This window comes from Aythya ferina (genome assembly GCF_964211825.1).
Source record: "Aythya ferina genome assembly, chromosome: W".
Lineage (NCBI taxonomy): Eukaryota > Metazoa > Chordata > Aves > Anseriformes > Anatidae > Aythya > Aythya ferina.
Genome location: NC_140313.1, coordinates 1,822,621 through 1,836,305, shown reverse-complemented (window position 1 = coordinate 1,836,305; position 13,685 = coordinate 1,822,621). Strand labels below are relative to the sequence as shown.

Sequence of the window (13,685 nt, the reverse complement as noted above, 5' to 3'; positions counted from 1 at the left end):
CAGCTGCGTGTGAACCGGCAGAAAAAGCTGAGCTTCCAGAAGACTTCCCAGGTAGACCCCAAATGATCGCTGCCTTTGACACAAGGAAGAGGAGCCCTGCTGCCCACTTGGAGCATCCTTAAGCACTGCTTAAATCCCATCCCTCGTGGCTAAACGCGGCCGAAATCGATGACCGGCGTGGCTTAAGCAGATTCGGAAAGGTTCTTGCTGGTGGGGATAGCAGCGGGAATCAAAGCCCAGGTGCAGAACGCCTAGGGAAATTTCTCATCCCATTTCAGCTCTCGATCATGTCCCGGCATCTCTGACAGAGCCAGCGAGGTAGGTTTCCATTGCTCCTTGTCCCGTAATTGCTCCCAGAGTGACTGATTAAGGGTGGCAATAACGAGTCCCCCCACATTAATAGGATTGTATGCGGCGTGGCCGCTGGTTATAGGTAGGAAAACCAGAGCGCATCGTGCACGAGGGCATCGTGTAGGATTGGCACGTGCCCCTGCCGGGCAGAAGGGTGGTCAACTTTGGGGAAAAGTCCCTGCCTGGTGAATAGCTCGCCCCAGAGCTGCCCCAACGTAGGAGGAGGGCTGAAAGTGCTTCCTAATGAAGTCGAGGAGCAAAATAGCCCGAGGGGGAAGGATGGTGAATTTAAATGGAGCCCCAAGGAAAGCAGAAAGGAGGGATTTAGGTACAAGAGCAGCCTGCTCTGGGGTGTGCTGCTGCAGTGTGCAGCCTTGTGGCAGGTGTAAAGCTGGCAGAAAAACGTGATTTTAAGCACACAGCTAGGGACGCGTCCCAGGCTTGTGATCGCGGTGCAGATGGGGGAAGCTGCTCGTGCTGGGATCAGCGATAAGAAACAGCACATAAAACCACGTTACGTGGATTTTGTAAATAATTCCGGGTCTGACCTGACTTCAATCAGGCTATTTTCCTTCTGCCTTTGTATTTTAGCAGTGTTTCTCATGTGATGATTTCACTACGCACACCATTCCCTTCCTCTTTGGTTTCAGAAGAGGGAACTTGGAGATTTTCCCAAACCTTCCCTCACCTAGACCATCAAAATGATTTTCTGGAGGAACATCTGGAGTACTGGGTGCTATTTGCTGCGAGAAGGAAAAACAGGAATGCATTTCCTTCTCGTGTCTTATTTTCCAGCCCTTTTTCCCAAAGGTTCATTTCCCTCTGGAGGTTTTCTTTCCCTTTTAACGTGAGTGCAAGTTTCTTTATCTCCTTGCTGTGGGATTTCAGTGTAGATGCAACGTGCCCAGACCTGCCTGCGTTTCTGACGGGCTCTGTAATGAAGTGAATTAACATATTTGTAAAATGACTTTTGGAAAATGAAGTTAATGAAGGGAGGAAGCAAAGCTGGCAGGGCGCTTCGGAGAGCAAGTCGCGTGCCGAAGGCGTTAAATATTGTCTTCCCTTCGTGCTTCTGTCAGGGAATGAAGCCCTTTCCTCTGAGCCACTTCTGGTATTTATGAAGAAATGTTAATTAACAAGTGGAGCTGCTCTTTCTTTACACGGGTGGGAATTTATAATGGTTGCTGGCGTGTGTAGGAGGGACTCTTGTGCTTATTTCACTCCGGAGGCACGGCACAAACCTGAGGATGGTGGCGGTGGGTGCGACGTAACGTGGCAAGGCTGGTGGGCGACTGACTAAACCAGCCTCTTTTTTTTCTAGTCGTGTCTGACTCCTTGAATTTGTATAAAATTGTACTCATTAATGCTGTGGCTTCTCTCTTTTTTTTTTGCAGTTTACTGCAAAAATGTTCACGACTGCAACTGAAAAAAACGAAAAGCATTGGAGCAGGCCAGGGAGGAACATGTTGGGGTCTTCCTCCTGGAAATGGATGCTGTGAGAAACATTGCAGAGAAGTAGTCAGGTGAAGAAAACATTTAATTTTCACCTCGAACTTCCCGAAGTTATTTTTTTTTTTCTGGTAGTTCTGACTATTTTGGGTAATAGAGTCCTTAACAACCATGTTAAACTTAACACCTCTGACAAGCAGTCAGTCTTCCTCCCCTTGCAAAGCTGAATCTTGCCAGTTCATTGGCAAAGCACGGGAGAAACAACAGGTGGGGACGCTGGCGAGGAAAGGAAATAAGAGGATTAAAGCAAAATGGATTTTGCTAGAGGGTTTCCTACCTGTTCTAAAAGTTATTTTCAACTTAACAGCACTTCGCGCAGCTGATAGTGCAGACACGCCAGCAAAAAGAGCTCAGTGCACTTGGAACAGCTTGAAAGGAATGTCAAAAGGGCTTAAAATAGGGCGAGAATATTAACCACCTGGATTTCAAACTACAGGGCTGCGCTGGGTTAATTGCTCCAAGCCAGCCTCACCGCGGCGTCGAGGCCGGCTGGCATTTAACGTGTCGCAGAGGGAACCTCGGAATATCTGCCTTTTATTTAGGTTCCTAAAATGCTGGAAATCTTCATCTGGCCTCAGCCCTAATATTGGTTTTATAAGGGTTCTGCTCTTCCCTGACGCTTTCGGGGTGTGTAACAAGCATTTGCTGTGTTTCACCAAGCCCCACGTGCAGTCGTGTTCTTTTTTTCTACCCTTTACGCAACTCAAAGTCCAGAGACTCGGCCGAAAGCAGCAAGCTTAGCAGGGTTTGTGCTCGAGGTACAAGTTTGGACCCCGCTTGACTCGTCAGCAGGATCAAAATGTATTCAGTAACCACGATGAAACGGGTCACCGCCAGGGCTCATTGTTTGCTGCTAATCACTGCAGAGATTAAGGGGTTGAACGACAGCCAAAGGGAGCATATGGCAAGCTAGTCCTAACCTACTGCAGCCCGGAGGTGCCACTGCTGGGGGGAAAAGGTGCTCAAACAGAGCCTGGCTGCCAAACATTTGGCATTAACTCCATCATCCCTAAAATATAACGTCCGTTTTAACTTATCACAGCGCTCTCCTGCTCCTTCGTGCCCTTTTTCCTAGGAGCAAGGCCTTGGGAAGGTACTTCAGGGCCGAGTCCCACCACGTGCCAGCCTTTGGGGCGAGCGAGGGGCACAGCTGCTGCCTTTGGTGTTTTCCCTTGCACAAAGGGCACCACGCTGAGCACCCTGGGGCCGAGCCGGGACCTTAGGTCTGCCAGGTGGTGCAGTCGGATCCCCCCTTCCACCTCGTTTGCTAGTAATAACCACTGCTTCAAGTGAAGACGGATCATGTAAGCCTACTAAAAATGTAAGTTTATTAAAAATAAAACCAAAACTCTCCGCCAATAAACTCATTTTCTGAAAGGACTCATCGGGCTGTTTTCTGAACCCCCAAATTATAATTTAGTTTCATCTGCTGTGCTCAGCAGTGGCAGAGCTTGAACCATCCTTTGTTACTTGTAAATACTGAGCCTGGTGTACGGCAGCTGAGCCACCTGAGGTGAAATATTTTGATGTTCTTCAACCATTATCCTCCCCTTCCCAAAATTTAGCAGTGATGGAAGACCAGCTGGCTGTAGACCCAGCAACTGCTAGCTCAGGTTGGTCTCCAGAGATCTATCAGGTGTTACTCCCCTTCCTCATCAAAATTCAGTGTCAGAAAGATGGACTTGTAACAGTGCATGGAAATACTAAAATACTTTGACTTAGAACTCTGTTTGTGGTTCAATGTCTTCCTTCATCGTGTTTTCCCCTTTGCTTCCTCCTGAAAGAGGACAGATTGATTTTCAACCTCTGATGATTAGGCATCGTATTCTTCTGTAATACTTGCAGATAATACAGATAAAGAAACCGTGGAAGTCCTTTTCTGACGCATTAACGCTATCATTTTTTCCCACGTGATGTTGCTTAGTGCTTTGTCTGGTGTTTCTTGGTTTTTCCTCTGTCGTGTGCACACAGAGTTGGTTTTATTATCGAACCGAAAGGTCTCTGAGTGTTGATCCTTTAGGAAAACCTTCTGGTGTTTGAAAAGTTTAAGAGAAATGTGATGGATAGTGTGCGTGAAACCCAAGGAAATTTATCTGGAAGGTGCGTGACCGGGGGAGGAATAAGAGCAACGTGAGACGCTTGCACCACGTTGGAAAAAAAGAAGATTTTGGTCTGAAGAGAGGCTGGCCGTGGCTAGATGCGAACCCTAGCGAGGGGAAGGCAACTCCTTGATGCTTAAAAACCAAGAGGAGTATGAAACAAGATGCAAAAAAATAAATAAGAAAGGTCTCTGGTTGGTTCAGGGGCTGGGCAGCTCCACGAGCAGAGCAAACAATGACTCTACTGAGTGTGCAAAATCCATTTGCATGTATGATGTTCCCTTTTGTCAGCTAAACTGCATGTGGTAGAGGAGCCGTAACAAAGAGCAAAGATGATTAGGGGAGGCCCAACACATGGGATGTTTTCGGGCTGCGGATCTCGGTCCAGATTTGGGATGAGAGCTTGACAGGGGACGAGTGTCCCTTGCCCGGTAGGAAGCTGTCGGGTGGCGGGGAAGGGAAAAGATGTGCAGGAGCAGGGGGGCAAAGGCAAGCAGGATTAGGAGCTGGAGTGAAACGTGCAAGGACAAGAAAGAAAAAGAAAGAAAAAAGAGGAAGGAAAAGTTTGAGGGTGAATAGAAAAGTTATCACTTGAAATATGGGTATGTACAGCTGAACTGGGTACGTACGGATTCTTCTGAGCTGCAAACTTTGCTCTGATAATTCTGAATTTCTTCTTCAGCAGTGGGATTTCTTTCCTCTTCCTGAGGGTTTTAGGCAGCAAGGTGAGTGCGTGGTAGCTGCTGAAGTTCAAAGCCACTCCTTGGTCGTCCCAGGCCACAACACGTCCCTTAACATGATGGAAAGGAAATTTTCACATTGGTGCTATTCTGGGCTCTTCAAATTGACTTTATCAGGGCAAAAAGTCTTTTCACTGATGTCAGCGGAGCCCAATTAGCTACGGTAATTAAGATCAGAATCTATTTACCTTTCTTTAACATTCAGAGCTCCAAATGCAGTCGTGCCAGTGTCGAAATGAAGCACCTGCCCGGCAGTCTACGTCCAGGTTAAATAACTTGTATTTGCACAGCAAATTTTACCTGCCTGAGAGGAATACGCTGCAGAAATGGCGCTACATCCAAGGTTAAATGGGATTATTTTCTTTTTAAAACTCATTTTTCTTTTTACAACTCATTCCTCCCTTTTCTGCACCTCCCCGTCGCTGCCGCTCTCGTAGGCCATCTATAAAAACAGGGCCCATTAGTGCCTGCTGACTAGTAAATCTTTCGGAGCATTAAATAATCATTCAGAGGTGACTCGGGCTCCTAGGAGTTTGCTTGGAAGAAGGAAACCACAACACAATAGATTTTTTTCATGTGTCAAGAGATGACCTCCAGCCTCTTTGACCTTTCTGCTCGCTGGGCTAAAGACTGTGTAGGAGAAACATCAGTGAATTCAATTAATGTTGATGAATAACTGACAGATTATTATTTTTTTTTCTGGCTTGTCCTTCTCGGTGCTGTCTAAATATTACCTTGTTCCCTAGAAGCGTTACTTCATGGGTTATTTTGCTTTTTGTATTCGTGACTGCAATTATTGAGCTATTTTTTGTGCTTTTTTTTGAATAGTCGCTGGCTATGTTGGTATGGGTGTGCTCCTCAAGAATAGCCTTTCCCTTTGTCTCTCCAACTTAACTTTGAATAAAATAACTACAGAATTGTTTATAAACTTCCACATTTTGAAGTTTTCAGCCTGCAGAAGACCGGACTTTGCTTTGTTAATCCTACTGAAGACCGAAAGAAGAAGACTGTCAGTCTTCTGGAGCAGCAAGTCGCTGTGCGAGCCGGAGCTTTGCAAGGTGAGGAGCTGCTCTGACACGAGCAGAGGCAGCAACATCGGGCTGTAGGGAAGAGCTGAGGATACAAACCTTTGCAGTAGATCACATTCTTCCCATTTTTTTTACACATTATTGGAGTAAAGGGGGTTGGAAGTTATTCAGGGCATATTGGGGAGCTCACTGACCTCGCCAGGACTTCCCTCTTCTAAAACCAACAGCTCCTCTGACATCTGGGCAGGAGAGAAGAAACAGAAACAGGGCACAGGATCCAAGCTCCTAAGCTGTGGTGAGCCCTTCAGGTTCCTCGTGTGGGGCTGAACCCAAGCCACCTGCTCAAAACAGACTCCAAGGTATAACATGGAAGAGTCTTTTAAAAAACCCTGTGCCTGGCTTCACCCAGGAGAAGTCATTTGCTGCAGTTTCTCTGAGATACACATTGCAGAGATTCCGTGTCAAAATCCCGTATTGTCAGGAGGAGAGAAGTTAAAAGGAAAAACACATGCTCTAACGATACTCCCACGTGTGCTTCTCCAGAAACCAGCTGAACGCAGGCCTTGAATAAACGTGTATTTGCAACACCTACCCATCGGAAAAGCTGCACGGTGGAAACAAGGCATCAAAAGGCCGTGGTCATTTTTCAGGTCAGCTGCACAAACGAAGGGGATGGATGTAACGAAGCCTACAAAAAGCCCACGTTTATGGTCTGACACCCTAGGTTAACTGCTGCGCCAAGGTTGGCTTTGTGTCCTGCGATGCCAACTTCTTTCCCTGCCTCCTCCTTTCGCTGTCAAAAGGCAGCGCATTAGGGTAAAGCAAAACCTTGGCATCGTTTGGTGGCTTCTTTTTTTTTGGGCCCTGCTATTCTTAACCGGGTATGTATTACATCTCGTAAATATTGAAGAGCTCGTAATATGAAAGTGTCTCTCACTTGGAGTCGCGGAGCATACAAAAACGTTATTGAAAACTCCTTTATCTCATTGTACCCATCAAGGGAAAAAAAAAAAAACACGACAAAACCTTCAGAATGCTACTGGCTCACTCAGGCTGCGGTGTTTTGGTCTGTGAGGTCGCGATGCTTTCTTGAACATCTGGTTCAAAGGGGAATTACGGCGCTTATTATGGCAGCAGCCTGGAATCCTACGGCACGTGTAATATAGAGGTCATGCAAGACCATTTAACAGCCCTTTGAGGAAAATCTGGGAGTCTCACCAAAGTGTAGAGATCCTCTTTGAAGGCTGCTGGGGTAAAGCGCTAATCCCTTTTCAGCTGATGGAAGAATTGGGGTTATTTTGTGCCGAGGACACACGGCGGAACAAAGACAGCCCGCTTTTAAAGAAACATCTTACTCTGCAAATGTCTTTGTTTCTATCTGCTCACTCTGGGACAAAATAGATTGTCAATAATCGGGGTATAGCATGATCAAGAAGGGAAATTCCTAAGTGAATGTTTTTGCCTGCATAGAAATCCATTTGAACTTTCTCCTCCGTGCTGAAAATTAATTGAGCTAAAAGGTATTTCTTTTTTTTTAATCGAGTGAGACAAGCCTTACTGTATTTTTGGTGAGCTCCAAAAGGACAATTAATTCTTCACCAGTTCCCTTCTGTTCTAGGAAAACACTTCAGTGTTTCTGCAGGATACAAGATTTTATTTTTTTTTCTCTCCTCCCTGGCTCGCTGTAAAACCTGTCTGGGGCATGCCAGTTCTGATTTGTGACAGATTTGAAGCTTCAAGTGTGTTTGTCCTGGCTCATAAGACCATAAAAAAAACTTGGGAACACGTTGTGACCTGGACATCAGGGCAGCGGGGGTAAGTGCCTGCCTGTTGTCTGCTCCATCCACCTCCTCCACCTTGACCTTGAGGGCTGCAGGGCTGGGTCTCTCCCATCTCGCTCCTCTCTCTCAGCTGCTGTTGTGCCCCGTTTTTCTTCTTTTTTCCCCCTTTCTTACCTCTGCTTTCCCAGCATCACTTGTGGCTCAGCGGTGGGTCCCTTTTGGAGCCGGGGCTCTGCTAGCAGAGGCCCCCCACCACCAAATCCTTGCCCCGTAAACCCAAGACATCCTAAAAACCCCCAGCACCGTACAATGCCTTGAGAACACGACCTTCAAAGTGTACGGAAACTGAACCCTGTGGGTGAGCTTTGCACCTTTAGATCATTTCTGAGCTGTTTTATCATTCGGGAGATTACCAGGGCTTACGACAGCCATTTCAGGTCACCATTGCCCTAAACGTCCTCCTCCTTTCTTCAGAGAGAACCCTCCTTCTTCAGGGGTGTTAGGCAACTGTTTCCTCCACAGGTGGTGAATGATAATCCTGGAGAAGTCACCCCCTAACACAAAACAGCTGCTCGACAGAATCCACAATTGCCATCTCCCCGCGCAGCTCCACTTTATCGCTTTATTTTCCATGACAAAATGTTCTTCGCCGATCTAATTTAGATTGACAGCACATGGGCCGCAAGTCTTCACAGACGGCAAAATAAACGAGCACACACTTATTTATGTATAAAAAGAAACGCGAGCACCTTGTCAGCACTGCGACAGATCAGAATCCTGAAAATACCGTGACAGCTCGGTGGAGATGAGCCAACGAGCCTGAAGCATCCCAAAAATGCCGCGTGCTGGAAGCAGAAGGACGGCCTGGAAGGGTTGGAGGTGCTGCACCCTGGATCTGCCAGGTTTTGAGGGGTGAGACTTTGGTAAGGGTTGAGGCTCCTCCGGAGAAATACGTTGCTCGAGTTGTTGGAAAATGGAGGGGGAAGAAGTAGCCTGAGTGGGTGCTGGAAATAAGTGATGTGCCATCAGCTTGGCGAGCTGGCCAAAGCCACCCCACAACCTGGGTAATTACCTTTGTGAGTGCCAGCATCTGGAAGCCTTCTCGAGGCTTTTTCTAAAACACAAAACCCACTCAAAGAGGAGCAGCAGACAGGCAGGGCTGGAGGAAAGAGCTGCTTTTGGTGCACGAGGAACACAAAACCCGGGCTGAGCTCGGATGAGTCACCGGACCGGCTGAAACGAATGCAAAGGATTATTTTTTTTCCCCTTGAATGAGAGCAGCAAAATGAAGATAGAACGGCTCTTCAGGCTGCAAAAAGAGACACAGAAGCAGACTGGGGTGAGTTGAGTCAGAAAAATGAAGTAGGCAGATTGCTGAGCTTGTAAAGGTGACAAACCATAATTTAATGGCTAAGGACGTGGACTCGCACCATAAAGCTGGTAGTGGAGTCCAGACTTTGTCTCCGAGTGAACTACAAAGCCATGGCTGCTGGAAAGGGGCTTCACCCTGAATCTATCTCAGCTCCATGGGATGAATAATTTCCAAGTGATAATTCTGCTGGTGATCAGTAATATTTACCATAGCCCATTGTACTCCCGTCTCGTATAAATTAGGATAACTCCTTTTGAAAAATTCAGATTTTTTTTTTTTTCCTGACTTTGTTCTCACCCGACTCGGTTTTACCCCTCCAGATGGGTTGAAAAACTGTTCTGCTGTCATCCAGATTACGCTGGTCCGGAATCATATCGTCCTCTTCATTTCTTCCCCGTTGGCCCATTTGCATGAGAAGAGGATCTTTGTGATCTTTGTTCCTTAAGGGCCCATCTGCCGCTGCCGCCGCTGATTTCCCCCACCTGAAGTCGTAATCCTGCTTTTGAGACGAGGGCGGCAGGGAAGAAATGACGGGGATGTCACAGAAAGGGGATGACGGCACTTTCAGGTACGGGAGCAGATGGACCGTGCACGAACAAGGTTGCAACTCTCACTTGCAGGAAGCAAAAGGCTGGGGGGAAAACGTAAGAAATAGGTATGAGACTTCTAGCAAATTAGCTCTGTAAGTTGCTAAATGGATATTTTCTTCCAAAACGATTACAATACATTCCTAGCTCTTCAGATCCGAGGCTGCTTAAAGCAGAATAATGTTCCCAAGGCAGCTGTTTCAGCAGCTTCTCTCTGGAGAAGCAATCTCCGAAGGAAGTCGGAGCCTCAGCACGCCGCATCTGTCGTTAAAATTCCTGAAAAAAAATAGCAGGCTGGTGAAAAAGTTCTCTGTTTCTTTCTGTTTTTTCCTCCCAGCTTGCTTCTGGTTCTCCTCCCGGCGTGATTGCTGAGCGCAAAGGAGCTCCAGGATTCCACGAGCCACTCGGGGTGCATCTAAGACACGACGCTTTGCTCATCCAGGTTGGTTCCCTGCCTGTCTCAAGCGCAGAGATCCGGGGCAAAAACCCAATTTCCCATGCCAATATCTTGCTCTCACGAGTATTTTTCTCTGCAGCCTCCTCCTCCTGTCTCATCGCCGGCTCGTGGAAGCAAACTCTCTCCCGACACCATCCAGAAGTTAAGAAGAGCGATCAAATTCCTCCCAAACCTCAAGCTCTTGCTGTCCTTTAGCTGTCATTGCAGCCACCCTCTGTTGAGGCTCTGTATTCTTTTCATTCCCATCGTCTTGATCTTCTGCAAATGTTCCTTTTTTTATATATTTATACACATTTCATTTGTTATTGCGGCGCGTTGCTTACGAACTAGCCCCAGAGCAATACTTTTGACTCTATTTTAGGCTTTGATGGTATTATCTGTTGCCTGTAACGAGAAAAAAGCCCGTGACTTTGATTTTGAAGGATAGCAACTTTCTTATCCTGGCACTACACGAAGGTCCCTGTTCCCGTCTCCGTTTAGAGCACAGAATGCGCTAGTTTGGAGCCTCCCAGTTTTCCCCATCAGTAAATCCTGCCCTCAACATGTTTCATTCACTCTCTTTTTAAGGTAATCAGATCAGAAACGAGACTTCAATCGAAAACAGACTTGATGGAGGAGTTTTTCACGTGAGTAACGCTGCCAGCTGTGGGAGGATAAAATTTGCGAGGCTCAATCCTTGTGCTTCGAGGCCGAGGACTCGCTGCCAGGCTCAGAGATGTAAAAGTTCCCCCTTAGGGGCACTCAGTGCCGTGCTTTTGGCAAACTTTCGGGGATTTGCTTCTATTTGTGAAGAATCCAGGACTTGACAGCGGCAAGGGCGAGATATGCAAAGGATTATTATGGCAAGCCTTGGGATCCAACTCGTATGACTCTGTAGGCTTTTAATAGAATTAGTGAAAAGCGATCTATTCCCTCCCAAAAACAATCCCTGGTGGTAGATGAAGCATATTTTGCATGTTTAATGCACGCTGAGACAACCCAGAGATCTGACAGAGGCCTTCGGTCCAGCTTTGGGGACCCTCTTACAAGAAGGGACTTGCTTTATTCTGATATGAGGTGGAAGAGGGATTTCTTTTTGGGTTTCTTTTGTAGGCAGGCCCAGCCTCGAATGAATCCTTACAGCTCCTGGTACTCGAGGCTGCTTGTGGTTCCTATAAGGAATTTGGGGAATAAATCAAACGATTTAACTCAGTGTGGGGCGATGAGGACACTAAAAATAGCAACTTTCCTCGGGAAAAATAGAATTTGTCCTTAAATCACACCTTGTTAGGGGAGCGCTACAACCTCGCGGTCTTCCATCAGTACTGGGTTTGCAAGTGATCATTGCAGCACATAAATAAAACTGTCCGCTAAAATGAACCTGATCTTTTGGGATTTATTCCTTCCCTCTCCTGCTGCGATACTTAACTCTATTTTGACCTCAAGTTATTGCCGTGTTTTTTTTTTTTTTTTTTTTTTTTTTTTTTTTCTCTTTTATGAGTATATCTGAACAGAAACAGGTGCCATGCAGCCGCCAGTGGCTTTAAAATAATGTTTTTAATTATTATTTTATTTTTTTTCAGAATTCTTGCATTAAATTAGAGCAGGGACACAGGACTTTGGTAGGGAGAGGGGGCCAAATCTCCTGCAGCAAAACTCATGAACAGTCTGAGCCTAGCTGTGATCTCTTTTCCCTCATAATATACTACTACAAGATTGTTTTTTTTTTTAAGAAATGTGATTTTTTTTCTTTCTACGGTTGCCTGAGGAAAATAAAAAGCCTCTCTTGGCTATCTGATGGCTGTCAGGATTCAGGAAATTGATGCAAACAAGGGATAGAAAGGAAGAAACCAAAGAAATCTTGCTGTATCCGGAATATTTTCTGAACTTTCAACATTTTTTTAAGAGCTGGGATTATTATCTAGCACGCTACAAAGCCAGCGGGACTTTTTGTAAGCCAAGATCCCCCTTGCATTTGCTGTCGCCCTTAAAAACTTGCACCCTACTACAGGTTGAAACGCTTTTTATGGCTAAAACTTCCAGCTGCTGGTTCTTGTCACCACATACTGCGTGCTAAACTGAGAAGTCCCCTATTAATGTGGAGGCCTCTGTAGCCGTCCTCGTTTACCCCTTCATCTTCTTGCTGATGAGCGAGATTGTTGCAGCTTTTCCTCCTATTCTCTAATTAGGTTTGAGGCTTTTGTTTGCATCCTCAGCACTTTTCCAGCACCCTTCCTGGCTGGCGGCACAGGGGAGGACGCAGAGTTGCTATCCCCAAAGCCATTCCCAAAGCTAATTTCATTTATTCTAGTCCAAAATTGTTTCGTTTTGGCACTCTCCATCATCATTGTCTTTCATCATAAGGGTTGTGAATGTGTATAGACATATTTACGTGCATATTTAACCCAAAAAAAGACTTCTCTTTGGTACAGGGCATATAAAAGTAAGGAGAACCGACCCTACAGGCTATGGGGACAGAAACCTGAGAGCCGTGGCGATGCGAGCCCGAACGCCGCCGCTCACTGGAAATTGCAGGGTAGTTTTATTTAGATATAAACACGATATTTCCATCCGGACTAAACAGACAACTGGATAACATAATCAGTGCTGTAGAGCCCTCAATCATATCCGTTTTTACCGTGCCCAACACTTCAGCATACTCCGTGTGCCAAAAATGTTTGTATTGACAATTTATCACGGTGGAATCACAGCTGGAGGTTTTGGAAGGGGAGAGACAGATGGGGTTTTTGACCTCTGGGGAGGCAATTTGAGCTGGAAAAGAAGGACGTTAACAGAATAAATTCTGCTAAAATTATGGTTAAGTGACTAGCTACGAGTGGTGACCTTTAAATCACCATATTTAAGCTTTGAAGTCAACAAATGATTGGGATAAGTGAGGTGGCGCTGAAGGGAATGAATTATTGGTGTAGGCTGTCTGCAGGCTCAGGAAGACAAAACGGCGTTGATGAGTTCACATTGGAAACACTCTTACTCTGTCATGTTTTTAGGAAGGCTTTCAGATCTGGGACACAGTCCTAGGAAATGCAGCGCCCGTGCAGGTGAGGTGAGGTGGCTCCAAGGGAAGGCAAACTTGCTTTGTGTGGCAGATGTGCAGAGCCAGCAAAGGAAGGAGACTTTGGGAGAAAAGCGTGTGATAATTAGGAGGTAAAGATCCAAGTGTGTGGCAGATGCAAGAGGAGCTAATCAGGTCTTACGGCGAATAAGCAAGGGGATTAGTTAAAATCAGGGGAGAGAATGGGTTCATTCCACAAAGCCTTTGTAAAACCTCATTTGAAATATCATGTCCAGCGCTGGGCAATGGGTTTAAAGAAGGATATTCGCAACATCACTAGAGTGTAAAGGCAGCATAACAAGGCTTAGTGAGGCATTAGGAGGGCGAGCCCAGGACAAGGTTCCAGGAGTTGCCTTGGCAAGAGAGGGGAGAGAGGACGCCTTTTGCCAGCGTTCAGAGCAGCTCGGAGCCCGAGGAAGGATTTTCCATGTGCACTGAAATCTGGTTTGCAAAGTAATGCATTGCTTTCTCCATGGAAATGATTAAAATAAAAAGAAGTTCTCAAAAAGTTGTATATGGACCACGGTAAGCTGGCCACAGCAACACATAGGAGATATTCTTCTCTAATTCCCTGTTGGCCTGGGCATCAAGCCACTGGTAAGAAGAAACCACAAATAAATGAATGTTTTTACTCCTCTTCTTCATTTTTTTTCTAAATCTTTTTATATATATATTTTTTATTTTTTTTTGAAAAGAAAGATACATCTTT

At 46.0% G+C, this 13,685-nt stretch overlaps 1 long non-coding RNA gene across 1 annotated transcript; it reads left to right on the top strand.

Moving 5' to 3' along the window:
- Positions 1–43: 43 nt before the first annotated feature.
- LOC311426237 lies at positions 44–5,757 on the top strand. Its single transcript, XR_014686627.1, has 3 exons — positions 44–318; positions 1,746–1,874; positions 5,651–5,757. It is a non-coding gene; the product is annotated as an uncharacterized lncRNA (long non-coding RNA).
- Positions 5,758–13,685: the final 7,928 nt, after the last annotated feature.